The following is a 9,170-nucleotide window of genomic DNA, read 5'->3' as shown; positions in this document are numbered from 1 at the left end:
AGTCCTGTGGATTCTGCCTCAGATACATCTCTGACTGGTTCTCTGTGTCTCCACCACCCTTAACAGTACTCATTGGGGTCGACTGAAATAGCCCTCTAACCTCGCACATCACTCTTGTTCTCTGCCAGTATAGCCAACACGTCTGATCATGTCACCATCCAACTTGACATCTTCCACTGGCTTCCGGTTGTCCTTAGGATAACATCCAAAATATTCAACATAACCTTCCTAACCGTTACTTCCCTGCCAACCCCAGCTACTTTTTTTTTTTTTTCCAACGGAGAGAGACAGCAAGAGAGGGAACACAACAGGGGGAGTGGGAGAGGGAGAAGCAGGCTCCCCACTGAGCAGGGAGCCCGACATGGGACTCGATCCCAGGACCCTGGGATCATGACCTGAGCCGAAGGCAGATGCTTAACGACTGAGCCACCCAGGCGCCCCCAGCTACTGTCTTTATTCAGTGCAGTTCCCTGAACTTTCAGTTCATCAAATGTACCAAGCTCTTTACTTCCTCAGGAACTGCGAACATGCTTTCCCTTTTACCTGGAACACCCTCCTGCCCCATCCCTACCTACCATTACAAAATTGAATAGTAATTATACAACTAGTGGTTTAATGTCTCTGTGAGGGCAGGGACGGACACATGGCAAGTGCTTAAAATTGTGCATTTAAAGAATGACATTTCTGTGGCTCTGGCACTTTTATGCTGTTGGATACAGCTACAAGACTGACAGGAGGAAAGGGAATAGGCATTGGTGCTGTCATTTACAAGTGGGCAGGAGGTTTAACAGTGGCCCAGAAAAGCTGTAAGGAATTTAGCAAAAAGCTTGACTAAGATAGTTCTCAGGATAAAAATGTTATGATGTTCTATTGCTTGGAAGGAATAATTTAGCAAAGAGGTACAACTGCAACAAGCCACATTTGAAGGAAATTAGGTAAATATGGTTTGTATTTCTTTTTAAGATTTTACTTACTCATTTGACACAGAGAACAGAAGCAGGTGGAGTGGCAGGCAGAGGGAGAGGGAAAAGCAGGTCCCCGCCGAGCTAAGAGCCCGACGTGGGGCTCAATCCCAGGACCCTGGGATCAAGACCCGAGCGGAAGGCAGACGCCAAACCAACTGAGCCACCCAGGCGCCCCGTGCATTTCAAATAGAATTGTTTTGAGCTAATACAACAGATAAGGAGACCTTAAAGAGTTGGGTCTACATATCCTAATGCCTTGAACCTCCTGTGAGTAAAGCGTTGTGATTAAAATAGCTCGGATCACTGGCACAGAGGGTAGCTGGCCTGACAACATTATTGCCTGTTGTTCCCATTCTAGAAGATCCCCTCAGTGAGGGAGGGGAAAGCACCCAGAGTGGGCAGAATGGTCCTACACTTGCAGGCTAGGCTGCCCAAGAAATTACAAGAAGGGGAACTACTGTCACCCTGGCACTCTGGAACAAAAGAGAACTTGGCTAACAGTTTCACATTCCTCTTAGAAGTTAAGTTTCATTTGACTGATGTGGCTCATGAGCCCATCTCTGAACCAACCACTGTGGCTGGGGGGATGGAGTAGACTGGCCGGGCCTGCTTGTCATGCACTCTCCTGGAGCTGTGGTTGGGGTCAGGCCCACCAAATTTATATGTACAAAGTGGGAGAGAAGAGGTAACTCTAAGGGATACTGTGGAAAGAAGAGAGGATGGGCACTGGGGTAACAGGTGAGTCAGAGTAGACAGAGGCAATTAGAGTAGTGATGGAAACGTCCAACACTAATCAAGTGCTTGTTCTGTGCCTGGCTCTCCTGTGCTGAGCACTTTTCCTGGATTAGTTCACCATTGTTATCATCCACATTTCTCACATGCAGAAAACAGGGCTGGATTGCAGGATGTGTTATGAAGTAGGAGGAGACAGGGTGGAAGTCAGGTTCATTGTTGAAGGTGTGTGGTTAAAGCCTAGCTACCTGTGATTGTGCTAACTCCAGAAAATGATTGAGTCTCGGTCTCCTGGAAGGCCCAGAGAATAATCATGAAGTATACCTTCGAGTGTGTAAGGGTTAAGGGAGATGCTGTGAGATACATCTCTGAGGAATCATTACTGCCATCAAACAGTTGTCCTGGCAGGAGAAACCTGGGAGGCCCTGACATTCCTCTCTCAAGTAGAGGCTTCCCCAGTCATTTCCCACCACGTGATTCCTGCTTCAGTTTTTTTTCCTTAATAGTTACTGTTGCAGTTTTACATTTGTTTGTACAATTGTCTGATTCATGTCTGTTTCCTCCTCTAACACTGGGCTTTCTAAGCAGGCACATGGTCTGGGTTCACCATAGTAACCCCAGCACCTGAAGGTGCCTGGCATGTAGTAGGGATTTAATAAATATTTATCACAAGAGCGAACGAACTTAACGAGTGAGTCTCCAGGACAGCCTTTCAGCTTGAGGCTAATGGTACCAAGCATCACCCGCCCCAAGCCTTCCGATCCACGTAGGAGGCAGAGCCGGCTGGAACTACATTTCCCAGAGAGCTTCACGGCGGGCCCTCTTCATACTGACAGCTGCGACAGGTAATGGGAGGCGAGGCTCCCTCGGGCCCGGGGCTGGACGGCTCAATCAGAGGGGAAGGGTACTTCCTGTGGAAGTTCCGTCCCTCACCCTCGCCCGCTTCTCCTGCGGTGGCCAGTGCCCAATGGGTCCGCCTGGGAAGGGCTGGCAGGGGCTCGCTCCGCGGGAGGGGTCTGTGTACGCGTCCCTGGGGGAGCCGGGTACTACCTCTTCCGTCGAGCAAGTCCCGGGCCCATTAGAGGAGATACCAAGCCTGGCTCCCGAATCCCCGATCCCCGGGCCCCCGCCTTCTGCGCCCCGGCTCCCCCCCCGCCGCCCGCTTGCCGCCTTGGGTGAGGGGTGCCCCAGTGCGTAGTGGGGCGGGAAGGCCAGTCAGGGTACCCTGCTTTGTGGTGCAGGCTGGGACAGAGGGTTGCAGTGGAGCGAGTGAGAGAGGAGGGCCTGGAGTAGGTGGGGTCCTGGGAATGAGGAAGAGGGGGTGGCTTCAAGACAGATTCGGGAGGCAAAAGAAACGACTTAGCAGGGGAGAGGGCAGGGAGTCAGAGAGGCCTTGGAAGTTTCTGGGTTGAGTGACTTGATGACGGCAGCTCTATGGAGAGAGGCTGTCCTGCCTCCTCATGAATCTATGGGTTTTCTAACTTCCTATGGAGAATCACGAGTGACACTGCAGCTGTGCTAAGTGCTACAGAGGAGAGGTGTGTTAGGCCAGGAGAGGTATTACACCCGGCGGAGAAGCTCAGGGAGCCCACTTTCTTCTGAGAGCTGAACACTGACTGGGAGTTCACTGTTTAGAGACCTCTGGAAAGGACACAGGGCCGGGGGCTGCTGTCTTTAACAGAGAATGTGTCGGCTCACCCCACCTATATAGCAGGCTTTCCCTGCTCACCTGTACTGTTTCAAGGGAAAAACAGCCAGAAACTGGAGAACCCAGATGCTCGACTACACCCTACAGAGATACAGGGTGTGACATTCCCAGGTCCAGTCCCAGCTGGTATGAGGCCATTTCCTGAGCCATAAGATGGCTGCAAACTTGGGTGACCTGGACCTCCCCATCCCCTAGAACTAGAAAGCCTTCTGATTAAAGATGCCATGTGGGAGTGGGAATCCTACCCTCAGACCCATGACCTTGGTCCTGAAACACTGTTGTCAGTGCATCAGACCCTCTGCCACGAGGAGGTAGCTGGGCCAGGGAGGCTCTTGGCCACCAGTGGGGATTGTGCCATCAGTGGCTAAGGCCAGAGATGTCCCCCAAGGAGCAGATCCTGAAGCTGCTGCAGTGCTTGTAACTATCCTGTCTGAGATAGTTATCCACACTGGGTTCAGCATGAGCACCCAGAGGGTGACAAGAGGTGGTAACCCTGATGGAGGATTTGCAGAGAGAGCCTAGGAAGCCGGGATGCTGGGGGGGTGGGGGGTGGGAAGGGCCAGAAGAGACCTAAACACTGGATGGATGAAAAGCTCCCCTCCTTGGGGGGGGGGGTACCCTGAACAGATGCCTTCCTCTCCCCCCCTCCCCCCGCCCCACCGGGGTCCTGTCTCCAAGGCTTCTAACAAGAATCCTCACTATGGAGCTCTGAGGTTCACCTTTACTTTGACAGAACCAAACTTTCCAGGTATAGACTGGGCAGCTCAGAGTAGGACTGAAAAGAAAACTAGACAGCATTTTGTCTAAGCCCCTGATTTTACTGAGAACTCACTAACTGGCCAGCTGCACACTAGAAATGGAAGCGGGGTCTTCAGGCTCCTGGCTCATTGCCTTTTCCAGGGTCCCAGGCTGTCTCCTGGTGAAGTCTACTGCAGCAGTATGCTAGCCATGGATCAGTTAGCTCCTTGTGAAGCAGTCACTTGTCTCTCTCAAAAAGACAGGTATCTGGTCATAACTTTGTGAATATACTAAAAACCACTGAACTGCATACTTTAAAAGGATGAATTTTAGAGTATCTGAATTTCATCTCAATTTAAAAAATAAACTTTGAAGTAAAAGCAGTTGAAATATGTATTTTACAACTGCCATACATTTAAATGTAATATACAAAATAACATGTTAAAGACATGAAAATAATCTCTGCTGCCAGCTTATTTGTGTGCAGACCTGATAGTAAAGCTGCTTTTGTCTTTACAGAGTAGAGTCTCTTGTAAGATGAGCTGTTAAAACAGCATTTGCAACTAATCTGTGTGTTAGAATTTGCTCAATACTATAAATCAAAATAAAAATCAAATAAGCTGGATATTGATATAAGAATGCAGTTCCCAGCAAGATTATAAATAAATAATAGAAAAGATGGGATGTCTGGTTTAGGCAGTTTCCTTCCACAGAACTCACCTGTTTCAAAGGGAAAATAGGTCACATAGTTTCAGAGAATAGGATGGGAGGGTTTTCTCTGGGGTTTGGGGGAAGAGCTTGGCCCTGAGTGGAAGCAGATGCAAGTCCGCCTTGGGAGTGGCACTTCCCACTCAGCCTCCTACCCTCCCCGCCCCCCACAGGGGGTGTGAGTGGTCCTCTGGGATATAACTTCGCACCTCATCCCCTCCGCCTGCCCCAGGAGGTCCCTTACTCTCTAGAGCAAACTTCTCTATCAGAGAGAACTTCCTCCTTAGCTCTGATTTCTTCCTGAGGGCAGGTCTCTGATTCTGGTGTCATCTATGACCTCTGATGCCTCCAAATCCTGGATCAGACAGGACTCTTCCTGTTCTCCTCTAGAACAGTACTTCCTACCCAGGGGAGCATCTGCTTGGTGCCATATATGCCTCAGAAGTGGACATACAGGGGCATGCCCTCCAGAGTATCTGTGTCCTCAAATGCTTTACTTCACCTTCACCCTGAAAACACCATCCCTGGCAGGCTCCTTCCCTACATTCAGAAGAGTTCAGATGGACAGAAATTTACAAAGCCTTTGTGCGGGCATTCTAGAGGATAGAGCATGATCCCTCTCATCCCTGGTCCCCTGCACCTGCCCATCCCCTCTCCAGGGAATTCACAGAAGCAACCAAGGCCCCAGGGGTAAAGGCTTGCAAGGCTCAAAGTCCAGCATCTTAGAACCTGAGACGACTAGGACAGGCCTGGAAGCATACAACTTGGATCCTCTCATTTAAACCTTACAAAGCTGAAGAAACACATTTGAAAGGGGATCTAGAGTCAGGATTGGAACTAGGTCTGTCCAAAGCCAAAGTTCATGCACACTTGGTGCTATGGTCTGAATAAACGTTTAAGGCTTCCCCAAAATTCGTATGTTGAAATCTGAACCCCCCGAAGATGATGGTATTAGGAGGTGGGGCCTTTGGGAAGTTCTTAGGTCATGAGGGTGGAGCCTCATGAACAGGATTATTGTTCTTATAAAAGAAACCCCAGAGAGCGTCCTCACTCGTTCCACCATGTGAAGTCACACTGACAAAATGGCCGACTATGAACCAGGAATAGGGCTCTCACCGGAACACGACCTGGTGGTGCTGGCACCTTGATCTCGGACTTCCAGCCTCCAGCACCGTGAGAGATAATGTCTGTTGTTTGTAAGCCATGGAGTCTGGTACTTAGTTATAGCAGCCCAAATAAACTAAAACACGTGACTACCCTGAACTATCTCCCATCACTCCTTTCTTAAAGTTTTCCAAAAAGTAAAGCAAGTGCCTTAAACTCCTCCTCTGGACACGGTCTTTGGCCTGAACCTCCACGTTCCACATGAACCGTACTCCTCTGCAGTGTCACTTCCTGGGCTCTGCCACTTCCTGGGACTGTGTCAGTCTCAGAATCCATCAACTCACCCCCCCTCAGCCCCAGCTAGAGAAAGCACACGGCTCCTGTCCTCTCCCGACAAAGCTGAGTCCCCGTGCAGGTGGCCTCTCCCCGCCCATTACCCCCAGACATATCCTCACACCTCACAGTAGGACCCAGGCAGCCCCCAATTTTAACCTTCATTTTTGGGTATTCAAAAGGTGCTTAAAGCTGCTCCTGTCAGGGACACCCTGCCTTTGCCACCCCTGTCTCTCTCCTTGCCCTTAACCCTCTGCTCCACCTTCTAGAGCAAGCCCCTCCCTAGACCTCAGCCCCATTCCTGCTTGCAGCTACTCCGGGAACACTAAAGCAGGGGGCCACTCGCACAAGGCTCTGTGGCCCCGTGGCAAACTTTTCATTAGGTATTTACAAAAAGTAAGGAAGACGTTATTCACAATATCCAAAAGATGGCAACAACTCCAATGTCCACCAATGGAAGAATGGCTACACAAAATGTGGTCCGTCCATACAGTGGAATATTATCCAGCCTTAAAAAGGAGAGACATTCTGACGCACGGTACAGCATGGACGAACCTGGAGGACATGATGCTGAGTGAAAGAAGCCAGTCACAAAAGGACAACTACCGTGTGACTTCACTTACACTAGGTCCCTAGAATCGACAACCTCACAGAGACGGAAAGTGGAAGGGTGGGTGCCGGGAGAGGGGAATGAGGAGTGTTTAATGGGGACAGAGTGTCAGTTTGGGAAGAAGTAGTTCTGGAGAAGGATGGTGGCGAGGGCTGCACAACAGGGTGAATGTGCTTCCTGCCACTGAACTGAACCATCATGAATGGTTAAAGTGGTAAATTGTATGTATATTTTACTACAGTAAAAAAAGAAAAAGCGAAGAGCAGCACAAAGAGCCATGATAGAAAGGGGATGCCTCTGCTTTGGGGACCCTCTCTAGGACACCAATTTTATCCCCAAACAGCCTTTTGGAGAAATTCTTCTCCCTTTCAGGACATTATCTCCTGTGACTGCGGTGTTAAAAATGCCAAATCCAGGAAATAGGACCTCTCCTCCCCTGAATTCCTGCAGCCTCTTTGCTCCTTCCAGGATCTGAAGGGCTGAGGGGAGAATTCAAGAAGCTCTGTATTACTTGACGCAGAATTCACCTTCCTTTCATATGATGCTGTCCAGGAGGCAAAATGCTTTCACGTACACATGTTCACTTCACCGATCATGTGAGGGAAGCAGGGCAGGTCTTCCCATTTCCAGGGGAGGAAACAGGCCTGGATGTTTTAAATGATGCATCCAGGTTATCGGGCTGGCAAAGCCCTGCCTCCAGCTTAATGAGCTGCCTCAGATCTGACTACAGCCAAGTCACCCCCAAGACAAGGTAGGTTCTTGGGGTGTGTCTAGCTGGCTCTGCCCTTATCTGGTCCAAGACAAGTTTCTAGAGCCATTCTAGAGAGTGACATTTGGAGAGGGTTGCCTCATACTTCTGTTTCACCGCCAATTCAGGAATTGTGACCGTGTGGGTCACTTTTGTATTTTGGCAGGTGACAGCTGCTTTAAAAGATGTATTGCAATTGCACAAAAGTATATTATAAAAGAATGGGAGAAAATATTTGCAAGTCCTACATCTGATAAGGACTTGATTCCAGGATCTATAAAAGACTCTTACAACAATGAAAAGACAACCAAATTTTAAAAGAGCAGAGGTTCTGAATAGCCATTTCTCCAAAGAAGATACACAAATAGCCAGGAAACATATGAAAAGATGCCCAACATCAGGGAAACGCCAACCAAAACCACAGTGAGACAGCACTTCATACAGACTAGCGTGGCTATAATCAAATCGACGATAGCAAGCACTGACGGGGATGTGGGGAAACTGAGACCCTCACACACTGCAGGTGGGGAACTGGGGTGCAGACCCTGTAGAAAACAGCCTGGCAGCTCCTCAGAAACGGCTAAACGTAATGTTACCACATGACCCAGCAATTCCACTCCTAGTATTTACCCAAGAGAAATGAAAATATGTGTTCAAAGAAAAACTTTAAGATTTTAAAAAATTTTTATTTATTTATTTGAGAGAGAGAGAAAGAGCAAGAGCAAGGAGGAGAAGCAGAGGGAGAGGGAGAAGCAGACTCCCCACTGAGAAGGGAGCCTGATGCAGGGCTCGATCCCAGGACCCTGAGATCATGACCTGAGCCGAAGGCAGACACTTAACAACTGAGCCACGCAGGCGCCCTGTTCACAGAAAAACTAGTACACACGTTCACAGCAGCACTATTCACAAGAGCCCCGAAATGGAAACAACCAAATGTCCACTGGATGAATGGATAAACAAAAGTGGTCCATCCACGCGGTGGACTATTACTCAGTCACGGAAAGGCCAAAGTACTGATACCTGCTATGACACGACTGAACCTTGAAGACTTTGTGCTGAGTGAAGAGGGGGCTCAAGAGGGCACAGGGATGGGGAGTGACTGCTAAATGTGACGGGGTTTCTTTTTAGCTGTTGAAAATGTTCTCAAGTTAGATTGTGGTGATGGTTGCACAACTCTGTGAATATAGTGTAATTATTGACTTTTTATTTATTTACTATATAAATGGATGGATAAAATTTATTAACTATATAAATGGATGAACCTTCTATGTGAGATAGATCTCCATAAAGCTGTAAAAACAGCATTTTTCTTTTGGAAACATTGGGGGAAATTTCAACGCCATGTATTGGATGGTATTTGGGAGTCATTAATTCTGTCAGGAGTGGTAATAGTATTATGGGAAGGGTTTTACAAGTCTTTATGTGCTGTAGATGGAAAATGCTTTTCAGGGACATCTGCGAGGTCCAGATTCCCCACCGTGCATGATGCTTCCCTCTCCCCCTGTCTCAATGGAGGCCACCAGA

This window comes from Mirounga angustirostris, unplaced genomic scaffold (assembly GCF_029215605.1).
Source record: "Mirounga angustirostris isolate CCGP_5_RB_7025 unplaced genomic scaffold, mMirAng1.0.hap1 SCAF_5, whole genome shotgun sequence".
NCBI classification, from domain to species: Eukaryota; Metazoa; Chordata; class Mammalia; order Carnivora; family Phocidae; genus Mirounga; species Mirounga angustirostris.
This window is presented reverse-complemented; position numbering follows the sequence as displayed.